The following is a 14,133-nucleotide window of genomic DNA, read 5'->3' as shown; positions in this document are numbered from 1 at the left end:
GGGGGGAGTTCACTGTCCCTGGGCTCAGGAGTTTCTTGTATGCTATGCTATCCTATGCTCTGCTACACTTTTTACCACCACCAGTCAACATATGTGTGCTGAGAACCCGAAGTTTTACTTAGCGAGCAACGCGTCATCGCTTCTCTGCCTTTTGGCTAAGATCAAGTGTAGTATCTGTTTATATCAGTTTAATATCTGATATGTCCCCTATCCGCGGACCATATATTAGTTGACTTTTGGACAAAGGAGATGGTATAGGAGCTTGCTCTGACCACTCCACGCATCGGCCTGGTATTGCAGTACTTCCGGGAATGGTGCACCCACTGCTGTTGCAAAAGATAAACGTACTTGCTGATTGCATGGGCATCTCATTGTCCTACCCCTCTGTCAAGGACAGAGTTAATAGTTATTACCGGACATGTGCTGAGAAACGCAAGCTGTGAAATCCAAAAGTGGTAGAATCTTCTGGTTGTGGTGATTTATCATGAGTAAAATGAAGTTCGTATTAGATTCACATGAAAGTACGGCTTCTTTACCCCTGCATGTATTCCCACGTTCAAGTGGTCAGCACCGTCAGCAATGGTTGTTTTTCGGGAAAGCGGTTGTTGCATTGGGTTACCAGGGGCGCGTAGGCCATAAGCGGAAAAACGACAAAGTGTCCAGCCGTAGGAATGCATTGGGTTACCAGGGGAGCGAACCTCCATTTGGGTTACCAGGGGCGTTGGACTTTTGCGGCCGGGGTTTAAGGGCAAGACAGCGCGGTGGGTGCTTAAGCGCGGGTGCCAGGGACCAAATGGACAGCCTGGTTGTGCAGGTGGTGGTGGTGGTAGTGGTGGGGCGGGGGGGGGTCCTTGTCCCTGGGCCCAGCAGTTTCTGAGAGTGTGGGAGCCTGGGCCCGTGGGACTCAGCTCCACGAAGGGCAGGGGAGGGGAGTGGGCATTGGGGACCTGTGTCAGTAGCCCAGGAAAGACAGAGAGCCTGCCGACTGTGCAGAGCAGTGCAGTAGGCTGGGACTCTGGCGCTGTGGCAAAGCAGACAGATCCAGGGAGATGGAAAAAAAAAAAAAAAGTGAATGACAAAAACAATTTCAGGAGCGACGCCTGCTGTATTCCTCCTGAACTGCCAGTGTTTGAACTTCAAGGTTCGGTTCGTGCACAGCAAAGGCAAGACGTTGAAAAGGAAGCAGTATAAAAAAGAAGAGCAACCCCTACTGATCGAAAATGCTAACAGCACCTGGTATTCCCAGGCGGTCTACCATCCAAGTACTACGCAGGCCCGACCCTGCTTAGTTTCCGAGATCAGTCGAGATCGGGCGTGTTCAGGGTGGCATGGCCGTAAGTGTGTACCTGCTCGAAAAACGGGCTACTTATAGGCCAACGCAGTTTGTGTTCGCACCAGTCGGCACAAGCTCTTAGTTCAATAAAAAATACGCTCACGTTCATTGCTTTCAAAACTGGCATTCAAGTTGAGATTTAGTAGCGCTAAACTGATGGTAAAATGGAAACTGCTGCTGCTGCTCCTGCTGCTGTCGATTGACATCACATCCTGCGGTTCTTGTCAGTGAAAGAAATGACGTGAATGTTATACCTGGACAATATTTCTGGTATCGATGGGAATGCAAAGGAGGGGAGCATTACAAAGGAAGAGATGAAGAAAAAAAAAAAAAAAACTCCAGTAGATTTGGAACCATTTTGTGAATCCGTTCCCAATAGCATCACAGAGATGTCTGACATCCACTTTCCACGTTCTGCTTTTAAATGTATTTATATACCCAGCTTTTACACAATTTTCCACAATTCTTCCATTAAAATCGAAGCGCCCAATTCTTAAAATGTATATATACTCTATTTGTGGTGCATGGTGGCTCTGTGGGAGCACCCTCAATTTCATTGTACATCTGCTGTAAAAATGACAGTAAGGACTATTCTATTCTATTCTATTCTATTCTATTCTATTCTATTCTATTCTATTCTATTCTATTCTATTCTATTCGTTTTCATAAAGTCAGAAGGCCCCAAGCCCTTATAGAAGCAGAGGGAAATGTTTCAAAGTAATCAGAGTGAAGCAGCTCAAAACAGTTTTGAAAAGGGAACCCCATTGCAAAGTACAAGACTGAGACGATAGAGGACCATCTACAAGAACAAATGAAACAATTTACACGGATGTGAGTTCCAAGTTTCCCCTGATAAAAATAACCTCCTTTTATTACGTACAACAAGTGGCGTCTTTTGAGTCAAGCACTGTGATTAGCTGGCGACTAAGGCTCAATTGCATGCTCTCCGTGTCGACGTCAGACATTTGTTTAAAGTAATCTAAGATTTTGGAAAGAAACGTAAAATTTAAATGTCAAATGAAAGTATCGTATTTTTTAAATTAGATATTTGCCTCAAAGCTCTTATCGCTGATTTGCATTTACACCATGTCTGAAAAAAGCCAGTCGTTTTGCGTGTCTATATATCAAGTTTGAAAGTCCAAATTGGAACAAGCAACTGAGAAGATTGAACCCCATCTGCTAAACGGAGGGGCCATATGAATTCTTTGTTTTTTTGTTTTTTTTTTTTTTTTGGTTTTTTTAATATCTCAATAAATTGCGGGTTTCTATTTTACGGACAGCTTCTATACAGATGATCCATTTTATTTGCTTGGAAATTTGCACAATCGCATCCCCACGTTAAAGTAGGTGTTAGTGGTAGCCGTTGTCGCAGCCATTGCGTGGCGCCATCCTCAAGGAAGTTGACTTTTTTTTCTTACATACGTCACAAATGTAAACACTGGAAATGTACGGTGAAAGACTTCAAGATACAGAGGCAGGCTTCAGTCGCATCCTGTCAAAATACAATTTTTTTTGCTGTTAACCAAGCAGTGCTAGGAAATGAGGAACACTTCTCGAATTTGCGCGTCGTCCGTGCGCAGGGGCTATGCTAATCTTCTCTATTTTTGTTTAGTTTCGCAATACGTTCCGGCTTTTTATTTCATGGACAATGTATGTAGGGCAACAAAGCCCTAACTGGAGCACTGCAGTCATACAGACAAAACGCAGTGGGCAATGTTGACAGCACTGTAGTCACAATTGGCTGACGTTACTCTGTTGTATGTATGCTAGGCTGTTGTATGCTATGCTATCCTATGCTCTGCTACACTTTTTACCACCACCAGTCAACATATGTGTGCTGAGAACCCGAAGTTTTACTTAGCGAGCAACGCGTCATCGCTTCTCTGCCTTTTGGCTAAGATCAAGTGTAGTATCTGTTTATATCAGTTTAATATCTGATATGTCCCCTATCCGCGGACCATATATTAGTTGACTTTTGGACAAAGGAGATGGTATAGGAGCTTGCTCTGACCACTCCACGCATCGGCCTGGTATTGCAGTACTTCCGGGAATGGTGCACCCACTGCTGTTGCAAAAGATAAACGTACTTGCTGATTGCATGGGCATCTCATTGTCCTACCCCTCTGTCAAGGACAGAGTTAATAGTTATTACCGGACATGTGCTGAGAAACGCAAGCTGTGAAATCCAAAAGTGGTAGAATCTTCTGGTTGTGGTGATTTATCATGAGTAAAATGAAGTTCGTATTAGATTCACATGAAAGTACGGCTTCTTTACCCCTGCATGTATTCCCACGTTCAAGTGGTCAGCACCGTCAGCAATGGTTGTTTTTCGGGAAAGCGGTTGTTGCATTGGGTTACCAGGGGCGCGTAGGCCATAAGCGGAAAAACGACAAAGTGTCCAGCCGTAGGAATGCATTGGGTTACCAGGGGAGCGAACCTCCATTTGGGTTACCAGGGGCGTTGGACTTTTGCGGCCGGGGTTTAAGGGCAAGACAGCGCGGTGGGTGCTTAAGCGCGGGTGCCAGGGACCAAATGGACAGCCTGGTTGTGCAGGTGGTGGTGGTGGTAGTGGTGGGGCGGGGGGGGGTCCTTGTCCCTGGGCCCAGCAGTTTCTGAGAGTGTGGGAGCCTGGGCCCGTGGGACTCAGCTCCACGAAGGGCAGGGGAGGGGAGTGGGCATTGGGGACCTGTGTCAGTAGCCCAGGAAAGACAGAGAGCCTGCCGACTGTGCAGAGCAGTGCAGTAGGCTGGGACTCTGGCGCTGTGGCAAAGCAGACAGATCCAGGGAGATGGAAAAAAAAAAAAAAAGTGAATGACAAAAACAATTTCAGGAGCGACGCCTGCTGTATTCCTCCTGAACTGCCAGTGTTTGAACTTCAAGGTTCGGTTCGTGCACAGCAAAGGCAAGACGTTGAAAAGGAAGCAGTATAAAAAAGAAGAGCAACCCCTACTGATCGAAAATGCTAACAGCACCTGGTATTCCCAGGCGGTCTACCATCCAAGTACTACGCAGGCCCGACCCTGCTTAGTTTCCGAGATCAGTCGAGATCGGGCGTGTTCAGGGTGGCATGGCCGTAAGTGTGTACCTGCTCGAAAAACGGGCTACTTATAGGCCAACGCAGTTTGTGTTCGCACCAGTCGGCACAAGCTCTTAGTTCAATAAAAAATACGCTCACGTTCATTGCTTTCAAAACTGGCATTCAAGTTGAGATTTAGTAGCGCTAAACTGATGGTAAAATGGAAACTGCTGCTGCTGCTCCTGCTGCTGTCGATTGACATCACATCCTGCGGTTCTTGTCAGTGAAAGAAATGACGTGAATGTTATACCTGGACAATATTTCTGGTATCGATGGGAATGCAAAGGAGGGGAGCATTACAAAGGAAGAGATGAAGAAAAAAAAAAAAAAAACTCCAGTAGATTTGGAACCATTTTGTGAATCCGTTCCCAATAGCATCACAGAGATGTCTGACATCCACTTTCCACGTTCTGCTTTTAAATGTATTTATATACCCAGCTTTTACACAATTTTCCACAATTCTTCCATTAAAATCGAAGCGCCCAATTCTTAAAATGTATATATACTCTATTTGTGGTGCATGGTGGCTCTGTGGGAGCACCCTCAATTTCATTGTACATCTGCTGTAAAAATGACAGTAAGGACTATTCTATTCTATTCTATTCTATTCTATTCTATTCTATTCTATTCTATTCTATTCTATTCTATTCTATTCGTTTTCATAAAGTCAGAAGGCCCCAAGCCCTTATAGAAGCAGAGGGAAATGTTTCAAAGTAATCAGAGTGAAGCAGCTCAAAACAGTTTTGAAAAGGGAACCCCATTGCAAAGTACAAGACTGAGACGATAGAGGACCATCTACAAGAACAAATGAAACAATTTACACGGATGTGAGTTCCAAGTTTCCCCTGATAAAAATAACCTCCTTTTATTACGTACAACAAGTGGCGTCTTTTGAGTCAAGCACTGTGATTAGCTGGCGACTAAGGCTCAATTGCATGCTCTCCGTGTCGACGTCAGACATTTGTTTAAAGTAATCTAAGATTTTGGAAAGAAACGTAAAATTTAAATGTCAAATGAAAGTATCGTATTTTTTAAATTAGATATTTGCCTCAAAGCTCTTATCGCTGATTTGCATTTACACCATGTCTGAAAAAAGCCAGTCGTTTTGCGTGTCTATATATCAAGTTTGAAAGTCCAAATTGGAACAAGCAACTGAGAAGATTGAACCCCATCTGCTAAACGGAGGGGCCATATGAATTCTTTGTTTTTTTGTTTTTTTTTTTTTTTTTGGTTTTTTTAATTTTTCAATAAATTGCGGGTTTCTTTTTTACGGACAGCTTCTATACAGATGATCCATTTTATTTGCTTGGAAATTTGCACAATCGCATCCCCACGTTAAAGTAGGTGTTAGTGGTAGCCGTTGTCGCAGCCATTGCGTGGCGCCATCCTCAAGGAAGTTGACTTTTTTTTCTTACATACGTCACAAATGTAAACACTGGAAATGTACGGTGAAAGACTTCAAGATACAGAGGCAGGCTTCAGTCGCATCCTGTCAAAATACAATTTTTTTTGCTGTTAACCAAGCAGTGCTAGGAAATGAGGAACACTTCTCGAATTTGCGCGTCGTCCGTGCGCAGGGGCTATGCTAATCTTCTCTATTTTTGTTTAGTTTCGCAATACGTTCCGGCTTTTTATTTCATGGACAATGTATGTAGGGCAACAATGCCCTAACTGGAGCACTGCAGTCATACAGACAAAAAGCATTGGGCAATGTTGACAGCACTGTAGTCACAATTGGCTGACGTTACTCTGTTGTATGTATGCTAGGCTGTTGTATGCTATGCTATCCTATGCTCTGCTACACTTTTTACCACCACCAGTCAACATATGTGTGCTGAGAACCCGAAGTTTTACTTAGCGAGCAACGCGTCATCGCTTCTCTGCCTTTTGGCTAAGATCAAGTGTAGTATCTGTTTATATCAGTTTAATATCTGATATGTCCCCTCTCCGCGGACCATATATTAGTTGACTTTTGGACAAAGGAGATGGTATAGGAGCTTGCTCTGACCACTCTACGCATCGGCCTGGTATTGCAAGAAATGACGTGAATGTTTTACCTGGACAATATTTCTGGTATCGATGGGAATGCAAAGGCCTGGGGTTTAAGGGCAAGACAACGCAGGGGGTGCTTAAGCGCAGGTGCCAGGGACCAAATGGAGAGCCTGGTTGTGCAGGTGGTGGTGGTGGTGGTGATGGGGCCGGGGGGGAGTTCACTGTCCCTGGGCTCAGGAGTTTCTTAGAGTGTGGGAGCCTGGGCCCGTGGGACTCAGCTCCAGGAAGGGCAGGGGAGGGGAGTGGGCACTGGGGACCTGTGTCTGTAGCCCAGGAAAGGCAGTGAGCCTGCTGCCTGGGCAGAGCAGTGCAGTAGGCTGGGACTCTGGCGCTGTGGCAAAGTAGTGGTAAGGTCTCCATATTATCTTAAACTAAGGGAGACCAGGGAGGAGGTCAGAGGAGGAGAAACGCCAAGGAAACCGATAAGGCTGCTCCCCCGCTCCGCTGACTCGGGGGAGAAGTCTCCAGAAATCAGACACTTCTTCCCTGTAGCTCGGTAAGCTGCTCTTCTCAGTGTGAACCAGTTGTAGCAGGGTTTTTTTTAAACGTAAGACAGAAAAAAGAAGATATTAAGGCAGAGAAGATATGACGGATATTTCATGTTTCATTGATTACGTGTGTGTGATGTTTCACTGGTTTAGTTAAACAGGTTACATAACCGTCTGTAGTCTGTTCAGACCACTCTTAGCACACATTACACGGAGGCGTCACTATGGCTTCTGTATCCCCTTCATCACATTTGACCAAGGATGCGCTGCAAGAATTTAGTTAAACCGATACATATCCGATAATTATCTGATGTAAGATCAGATAGGTATGATGAGTGGTGTACTATGGGGGCTTGCTCAACACACCTCATCTAGGATTTGAACTAGCAGCTCTACCATCATATGTCTGATCCTTTAGCTTCTTAACCACTACACTAATGAGATGTATTAGTTAGAAAAAAAGGGCAGTGGTGGCTTAGTGGGTAAGGAAGGTTCGAGTCCACCAGCTGCCAAGCTACCACTGAGGTGCTCTGAGCATGGCACTGTCCCCACATACCGCTCCCCGGGCGCTTATAAGCTGCCACTGTTCACTTTGGTGATGGGTTAAAAGCAGAGGTCACATTTCATTGTGTGTGCAGTGGTGTGCTGTGTCACAATTACAAATAATTCACTTTCACTTTCACTTTGCTTCTTCTCGCTGTCGCAGATTAACTTGACATTACCATTCTCCATATACGTTTAGCTTAACATGTGTTGCAAGTGGCACAATCTTCTCAATCCTGTGATGTGGTAAAAACATACAGCCTGGATTGTCTAATCTGTTGTTGATTTTATTTGTTTTGACATATGATCAAAAAAATTATATTTTTTTGGAAAAGTCTAATTCATTGTCTGGCTTGAACCCTGGAAACTTTTTGAAAACTGCCTCAGGACATTTGCTGAAGTTGTGTGAGAACGTTTTTGGTACATGTATCGTAGTTACACATTGGGAAATTCATGTCGGGGACAAATATTGAACATAGCATGAGACTGACTTAGGTTAAAAAATTAAAAAATGTATTTTGGCAATTATTTTTCTGTGTTAGTGGGATGTGTGAGAATGTAGTGATCGTTTTTGCGGTTCATGCTAATTAGCGTTATAATTCTCCAGCACTGTGTCAGGAAATAAAATTTCCAGTAGGTTAAATACACATATGAAGCTTAACTATTGGTGATGTCATCATTAATGTTGACATGTTTAAATTGTCCCCCTCCTTGAACCACAACCTTAACGTGGTGGAGGGGTTCGAGTATCCGAATGAACCTAGGAGCTATGTTGTCGGGGTGACGGACCAGGACTAAGGGCGGTTCAACCCCCCCCCACCCCTGATGAAGAAAACCACAACACCAAAGAAGTTCACGTCGCCTGGATTGAAGTCACCGGGGCCCCACCCTAGAGCCAGGCCCGGGGTTGGAGCTCGCCTGGTGGCTGGGTCCTTGCTCACGGGACCCGACCGGGCTCAGGAGTCAGGGATATGTGTCTCACTGTCGTTTCGGCCTACGGGCCGAATAGCAGTGTAGAATACCCGGCCTTCTTGCAGGCACTGGGAGGGGTACTGGACAGTGCTACTCCCAGGTGTTCCATCGTCCTGTTGGGGGACATCAATGCCCATGTGGGCAGCGACAGTGACCCCTGGAGGGGCGTGATCGGGAGGAACGGCCTCCCCGATCTAAATCCGAGTTTTGTTATTGGACTTCTGTGCTAATCACAGTTTGTCCGTAATGAACACCATGTTCAAGCATAAGGGTCAATGATAAACTTTGTAGTCGTGTCATCTGACATCCGGCCGGATCTATTGGACACTCGGGTGAAGAGAGGGGCTGAGCTGTCAACTGATCACCACCTGGTGGTGAGTTGGCTCCGCTTACGGGGGGTAAAGCTGGATAGACCTGGCAGACCCAAACGTATCGTGAGGGTCTGTTGGGAACATCTGGGGGGCAAAGCTGGATAGACCTGGCAGACCCAAACGTATCGTGAGGGTCTGTTGGGAACATCTGGCGGGATCCCCGGTGAGGGTGGCCTTCAACTCCCACCTCCGGGAGAGCTTTGAACAAGTCCCGAGGGAGGCTGGAGACATTGAGTCTGAGTGGACTATGTTCTCCACTTCCATTGTTGGGGCGGCTGTCCGAAGCTGTGCCCATAGGGTACGGAGGTAAGAGATGCCGTCAAGCTGAAAAAGGAGTCTTGCCGAGCCTGGTTGGTTCGTGGGACTCCTGAGGCAGCCGACAGGTACAGGCAGGCCAAACGGACTGCGGCTCGAGTAGTCGCAGAAGCAAAAACTCGGGTCTGGGAAAAGTTTGGGAAGGCCATGGAAAAGGACTACCGGTCAGCCACGAAGACATTTTGGCAAACCATCCGGCGCCTCAGGAGGGGGAAGCAGTTTCCCACCACCTGGGGGGGGGGCTGTTGACCTCAACTGAAGATGTCGTCGGGAGGTGGAAGGAATGCTTCGAGGATCTCCTCAATCCCACTGACACGCCTTCCGCGGAGGGAGCTGAGGCTGAGGACTCAGCAGCTGATCCTCCCATCTCCTGCGCTGAGGTCACCGAGGTAGTCAAGAAGCTGTTCGGTGGAAAGGCGCCGGGGATGGATGAGATCCACCCTGAGTATCTCAAGTCTCTGGATGTTGTGGGGCTGTCTTGGTTGACACGTCTCTGCAGCATCGCTTGGCAGTCCGGGACAGTGCCCCTGGAATGGCAGACCGGGGTGGTGGTCCCTCTTTTCAAAAAAGGGGACCGGAGGGTGTGTTCCAACTATCGGGGATCGCACTCCTCAGCCTCCCGGGAAAAGTCTATTTCATAGATAGTCGAACCTCGGATTTAAGAGGAACAATGTGGTTTTCGTCCTAGTCGTGGAACGCTTGACCAGCTCTATACCCTCCACAGGGTGCTTGAGGGTTCATGGGAGTTTGCCAAACCGGTCCACATGTGTTTTGTGGAATTGGAAAAGGCTTTCAACCGTGTCCCTCGTGATATTCTGTGGGGGGTGCTCCGAGAGTATGGGGTCGGGGGCCCTCTTCTAAGGGCTGTCCGTTCCCTGTACGACCGGAGCAGTAGCTTGGTTCGCATTGCCAGCAGTAAGTCAGACCTGTTCCCGGTGCATGTGGGACTACGGCAGGGCTGCCCTTTGTCACTGCTTCTGTTCATTATCTTTATGGACAGAATTTGTAGGTGCAGCCAGGTGTCAGGTGGGGTCCAGTTCGGGAGCCTCGGATTTCATCTCTGCTTTTTGTTGTCTTATTGGCTTCTTCGAGCCAGGACCTGCAGCATGCACTGGGGCGGTTTGCAGCCGAATGTAAGGCTGCTGGGATGAGAATTAGCACCTCTAATTCCGAGGCCATGGTTCTTGATCCAAAAAAGGTGGTTTGCACCCTCCAAGTTGGGGAAGAAATCCTGCCTCAGGTGGAGGAGTTTAAGTATCTTGGGGTCTTGTTCACGAGTGATGGTAGGATGGAACATGAGATTGACAGGCAGATCGCTGTATTGGTCTGTTGTGGTGAAGAAAGAGCTGAGCAGAAAGGCAAAGCTCTCGAGCTACCGGTCGATCTACGTTCCTACCCTCACCCATGGTCATGAGCTTTAGGTCATGACCGAAAGAACAAGATCCGGGATACAAGCGGCCCAAATGAGCTTTCTCCGCAGGGTGGCATAGCGCTCCCTTAGAGATAGGGTGAGGAGCTCTGTCACCTGAGAGGAGCTCGAAGTAGAGCCGCTGCTCCTCCACACCGAGAGGAGTCATCTGAGGTGGCTTGGGCATTTACATCACGTGCCCTCCCTCTGGAGGTGCTTGGGTCCTCTCCCTCTGGGAGGAGACCTAGGGGAAGACCTAGGACACACCGGAGCGACGATGTCGCTTGACTGGCCTGGGAGCGCCTTGGGGTCCCCCCAGAAGAGCTGGAGGAAGTGTCTGGGGAGAGGGAAGTGTAGGTATCCCTGCTCAGACTGTTGCCCCGCGACCCGGCCTCGGATAAGCAGACAATGATGGATGGATGGATGGATATTTAAATTATCAAGGAGTAACCTAAAATACCAAGGTAGCTTGAAAAGATAGTATTTTTGCATTGAAGAAACCAGAAAATTAAATTATCGGTTATAAATATTTCAGATAAATGAATGCAGGTGAATCCGAAAGTCATATTTGGCCACATATCTAGTCTGGTGACATATCTGCCAGCCCACCAGGTATAGTACTTGGTCAGCCAAATGCACAGAGACAAACTATTTTTGGCTCAGATGTTTTTGGTGTTGCTATAACAATAGGTACAATAGTGAGGCAGAGTAGCAGGACTTTGGTGGTTTAAGAAGGTGTTGGTGAAGAGTTCGATGTGGAATGAAGGACTAAGAGAACAGATGTGGATCTATTCATCCTGCTTCTTGGGCAGGGATGTTGACAGAAGAGGTTGTGAAGGTAAAAGTGCAGGAAACAAGCGTGTATGTGTGGCAGTGAAAAGGAGTCGGGGAGGAAGGGGAAGGTCAGGAAACTGTGGTCATGGGTTTTAAAAGCATGTTGTGTTGTTACGAAGGAGACACAGGAGAAAACTCAGTGAGGACAGGAGAGGGGAAAAACGTATCAAAAACTGAAACTTTCCTCAGTCCTGGTATCTGCATGTGTCCAGACGAATCTGTCTGAACATCTGTCTGCAGTGATCAAACTGATGTCTCCGAATGTGGACAGCTCCATGAATGGGTTTGTTATCAGACTTTTCTCAAGAAAATGCTTTGGCTCCTCACATGGAAATGGTTTGGAAACTCGTGTCCACTGTCGAGGATAGATAAGAGTTCACCTCCTTAACTGACATCCTCTGAAGAGCTGGATGATTTCAATTAGTAATTTTTAACTTTTTATATTAATGACTTTGTTTATAATAACAGTATTTTGGAAAAAATAACTGTTTAGTCTATTATATATGTTAAAATACAGGCTGGTGGATCTGGTCTCGTGTGGTCACAGGAGGAGCATCCAGATCAGAGTTGCTGTGGTATAAAACATCTGAGCAGATAAAAGCCAATGAGACGTAGAGGCTCACGGTTGGCTGGTTTTGTGATGAGACACTGGGAAATTCACAGTCTAGGAGATTTTCTCTAGGTCGTACAGACAATTACCACAAAGACAAATTGTTTTGGCCGTAAAGACAAAAGCCAGGATTGTCTCTGGTTTGGTTTGTTCTGTTTTTTTACTATTATAATAAAAGTTGCGTTATAGTACATAGGAAAATCGACTAAATGCATAAAAGCATAGACATCACCTAAATCCATAAACAAAAATTTATAAATTATAAAAATCAACTGTCACATATTTTACATTTGAAAATCCCAGGGTGAAAAATGTAAATTTTGAAATATAAAGATCTTCTAGTTTCAGTTTACTCACAATTTACTTACTTGGTGGTTAAGGCCTGTTTAGTTGAATGTAATGATGATGCAATCACAAGAATTGAAGAAAGATACTGTAGCAGGGCGAAGAAAGCGCAGGAGACGGGAGTGAGTTTACTCTTTAATCCAAAAGCGCAGAACAACTGAACTTCAACAACTGAACTTCAACAACTCAGCGCGCCAAAACATAGGCACCGTAAACCACGCCCCCAGCCCACAGTCCTGTAGGGTGAGAGGCATCCCTTGCAGTGCCTGCCACAATACTGTTATTTTCAATAAATAAATTATATTGTCAGACTAAACTTTTTGAAACTTCTTAGGTCTTTTACACATTATTTTGTAGTGTTGTATTGTTGCATAGCCGCTCCCTACTGACACTACATTTTACTGTTTTATTGATCATCTGGGAGATACTGACAATTTGCAAAAGTAATTGACAGGTAGAGGGTGGTCGACACACTAACAATTTGATTTTTTATTGCAGCGTACCACATAGAATACTACACATATACAGTGGTATGAAAAAGTTTGGGCACCCCTGATCATTTTCAAGATTTTCCTTTATGTATCATTGGTTGTTCTGAAGAGCAATTTCAATTAATTATATGATATAGCAAACAAACACAGTGATATTAAAGAAGTGAAATGAAGTTTATAGGATTTACAGAAAGTGTGCAATAATTACTTAAACAAAAGTAGGCAGGTGCATAAATTTGGGCACCCTTGTTGTTTTATTGATTTGAATACCTTTAGCACTAATTATTGGAACACAAAATTTGTTTGGTAAGCTCATTGACCCTTGACCTACATACACAGGTGAAGCCATTCATGAGAAAGGGTATTTAAGGTGGCCAGTTGCAAGTTGTTCTCCCCTTTGCATCTTCTCTGAAGACTGGCAACATGGGAGCCTCAAAACAATTGTCAAATGACCTGAAAACAAAGATTGTTCAACATCATGATTTCTAGTTAAGGCCCGTAGTGGCAGGCCAAGAAAAATCTCAGATAAGCAGAGGCGAAGGATGGTGAAAACTGTCTAACTCAACCCACAGACCAGCTCCAAATACCTACAACATGATTTTGCTGCAGATGGTGTCACTGTGCATCGTTCAACTATTCAGCGCACTTTGCACAAGGACATGTTGTATGGGAGAGTAATGCGGCAGAAACCTTTTCTGCCTGATTACAAAAAAAGTCGCTTGAGGTATGCTGAAGCACATTTGGACAAGCCAGCTTCATTTTGGAATAAGGTGCTGTGGACTGACGAAACAAAAATTGAGTTATTTGGACATAAGGGGCGGTATGCATGGCAGAAGAAGAACACAGCATTCCAAGACAAACACTTGCTACCCACAGTTAAATTTGGTGGTGGTTCCATCATGCTGTGGGGCTGTGTGGCCAGTGCAGGTACTGGCAATCTTGTTAAAGTTGAAGGTCGCATGGATTCCAGTCAGTATCAGCAAATTCTTGCGAACAATGTTCAAGAATCAGTGACAAAGTTGAAGTTGCGCCGGGGCTGGATACTTCAACAAGACAACGACCCTAAACACCGGGCTGTCCATGCTCGGAAACCATCAAAACTGACTGAACTGGAGATGTTTTGTGAATGTGAATGGTCAAAAATACCTTCAACCAGAATCCAGACCCTCATTGGAAGCTATAGGAAGCGTTTAGAGGCTGTTATTTCTGCAAAAGGAGGATCTACTAAATATTGATGTAATTTTTCTGTTGGGGTGCCCAAATTTATGCATCTGCCTACTTTTGTTTAAATAATT

General features: G+C 45.5%; 5 non-coding genes and 2 pseudogenes across 5 annotated transcripts; 3 read left to right on the top strand and 4 right to left on the bottom strand.

Moving 5' to 3' along the window:
- Positions 1–135: 135 nt before the first annotated feature.
- LOC112486602 (U2 spliceosomal RNA) lies at positions 136–325 on the top strand. The gene has a single exon (XR_003049110.1). It is a non-coding gene; the product is annotated as a U2 spliceosomal RNA (small nuclear RNA).
- Positions 326–1,221: 896 nt separating this feature from the next.
- Positions 1,222–1,340, bottom strand: LOC112486600 (uncharacterized; annotated as a pseudogene).
- Positions 1,341–2,868: 1,528 nt separating this feature from the next.
- Positions 2,869–2,980, bottom strand: LOC112486599 (U6 spliceosomal RNA). The gene has a single exon (XR_003049108.1). It is a non-coding gene; the product is annotated as a U6 spliceosomal RNA (small nuclear RNA).
- A 227-nt stretch (positions 2,981–3,207) lies between these two features.
- Positions 3,208–3,397, top strand: LOC112486601 (U2 spliceosomal RNA). Its single transcript, XR_003049109.1, has one exon. It is a non-coding gene; the product is annotated as a U2 spliceosomal RNA (small nuclear RNA).
- Positions 3,398–4,293: 896 nt separating this feature from the next.
- On the bottom strand, positions 4,294–4,412 carry LOC112486597 (uncharacterized; annotated as a pseudogene).
- A 1,529-nt stretch (positions 4,413–5,941) lies between these two features.
- On the bottom strand, positions 5,942–6,053 carry LOC112486598 (U6 spliceosomal RNA). Its single transcript, XR_003049107.1, has one exon. It is a non-coding gene; the product is annotated as a U6 spliceosomal RNA (small nuclear RNA).
- Positions 6,054–6,280: 227 nt separating this feature from the next.
- LOC112486603 (U2 spliceosomal RNA) lies at positions 6,281–6,471 on the top strand. The gene has a single exon (XR_003049111.1). It is a non-coding gene; the product is annotated as a U2 spliceosomal RNA (small nuclear RNA).
- Positions 6,472–14,133: the final 7,662 nt, after the last annotated feature.

This window comes from Cynoglossus semilaevis, unplaced genomic scaffold, assembly GCF_000523025.1.
Source record: "Cynoglossus semilaevis isolate Cse_v1.0 unplaced genomic scaffold, Cse_v1.0 scaffold1152, whole genome shotgun sequence".
Lineage (NCBI taxonomy): Eukaryota > Metazoa > Chordata > Actinopteri > Pleuronectiformes > Cynoglossidae > Cynoglossus > Cynoglossus semilaevis.
The sequence above is the reverse complement of the archived record's forward strand: the minus strand, read 5'-3'. Positions and strand labels throughout refer to the sequence as shown.